A 221-nucleotide genomic window follows, 5' to 3' on the forward strand; every position below is an offset into this window, starting at 1 on the left:
GTATTATACCAGATACCATAGAGGGCAATTTATATACATCACCTACTCTCAAAGCATATTTGCAAAAAGAGTTTGGTCTGCATTTTCCTGTTAAGATAATGAAACTTAGAGAAATGAAATGCTGGCCGGGCGCGGTGGCTCAAGCCTGTAATCCCAGCACTTTGGGAGGCCGAGACGGGCGGATCACAAGGTCAGGAGATCGAGACCATCCTGGTTAACAT

The sequence above is a fragment of the Rhinopithecus bieti genome, unplaced genomic scaffold (assembly GCF_001698545.2).
Source record: "Rhinopithecus bieti isolate Rb0 unplaced genomic scaffold, ASM169854v2 scaffold_30862, whole genome shotgun sequence".
NCBI lineage: Eukaryota > Metazoa > Chordata > Mammalia > Primates > Cercopithecidae > Rhinopithecus > Rhinopithecus bieti.